This window comes from Chrysemys picta, unplaced genomic scaffold (genome assembly GCF_011386835.1).
Source record: "Chrysemys picta bellii isolate R12L10 unplaced genomic scaffold, ASM1138683v2 scaf2, whole genome shotgun sequence".
NCBI lineage: Eukaryota > Metazoa > Chordata > Testudines > Emydidae > Chrysemys > Chrysemys picta.
In genome coordinates, this window is record NW_027052709.1 from 913,229 (window position 1) to 914,950 (window position 1,722).

Below are 1,722 nucleotides of genomic sequence, written 5' to 3' on the forward strand. Positions count from 1 at the left end.
CCTTAACACTGTGTGTCACTCCTGTCAACCCAAATCTTGGACCTTTTGAATTCTCCCTCAAATATTTGTTCCCTCAAACCCTACCTTTATTGCAACAGCCTTGGAAAATCTGAAAAGAACACGTCTGAGGTAATACACATTTTTGTTTATATGGTGGTTTATGGTAGCTTCTCGCTTTTTGTCATAAAACAGGAGTAATGTCCACGGCATTGGAGTATACACACACTAAACAGCTTTGTGGTTATCAAATGCCTCAGCTTTGCTTCGGTGTTTAATCGCCCACACAAAATGTTTACTGCCTTGCACACTCCTCGAACATTATCCCTTAATTATACAATGTTGTACTATACAAGACATACAGCACAGTCTGGAGAATAAAATCCAGGTATCTGTTAATAATGCAGACAGAATTCTATAACTCCGTCTATTTTTATTTCATAGATGTGCATCAGAAGTGGAGCTCCTTGATCTGCAGAGGGTCCCATTAATACTGTCTGAAGCCCTATCTCACACCCCTACTGCTGCTCTTTCTCCTTCAATCGCCTATTGCTTCCGTTCTCTGCACCTGACCTTCCACGGATGATTGTTAAGGCTACGATTTTGTCATGGAGGTCGGGGAAATCATGGAATCCGTGATTTCCAAAGACCTCCGTGACTTCAGCCTGCGGCATTGGGAGCTGCAGGGTCCTGCCCTCCCTCCCTCCTGCAGCAGCAGGGAGCTGTGAGGTATCCCTGCTGCCTGAGGCAGCGGGCCCCCAAGCTCTGAGCCACCATAGGCAGGGGGACCCCAGCAGCTCCCCGCTGCCAAGGTGGGGCAGGGGGACCCCCCCACAGCTCCCCACCTCTGCAGGCAGCAGGAGGACCCCCTACAGCAGCCAAGCCCCTTCCCATTTTGTCATGGACATTTTTAGTAAAAGTGAGGAACAGGTCAGGGGCTTCCATGAAATTTTCCTTACTGCCTGTGACCTGTCCATGACTTTTACTAAAAATATCCATGACAAAATCTTAACCTTAATGAGTGTAGCTGCTGCTTATTCTCTTTGCCCCTGCCCCATACGAGACCAGGGCAACCTTATTTCCCTCTCTGCCAGCAGCTCTTGCCTACCACTCTAGAGTACTCTCCTAGAATGAGAGGAGTTCTCGCCTCCCATTAAAATGGCATCTCCTTCAGTGTTGAAAGGACATTTTCCTCCTGCTTTGGTCCTGGAGCAGGATGCACGATTTACTTCAATACTTACTTTTGTATATTTAGGAAGGGAGGCAGCAAAAAAACAGTGGCTGTATTTTGTGCCCCAAGAGTCCCCACCTGCCCATGAGATTTGCAGCGATTTGGCTCTGCACCACTCCCCACTTAGCTCTTTCCCTGACTGGTACAGTAGAGCCCTGTCAGGAGCAAAGCAGACTGCATTGTGCATTTTGCTTCAACAAAAGTGTGTGTAAGAAACTTCCAATGTTGGATGCCAGATAAAGTAGGTCTGTCCAAAAATACAGTAAAAAAATGTTGCAGAGCTTTATATTGTCAAGGCAACATTACTCATCTCCCACCAAGCTCAGCCCCATGTCGACGATAACTGCTCTGCCTTTTTAAACGATCCTCCTGCTATCACACATTCCACAGATGAATGTAGACGTGGCAATAGTAAAACTGCAAGATACACCCAATTGTTTGTAATAGTGATGAGGTCCAATGTCATAGCATGCATGCCAGAGCCATGTTCAGAG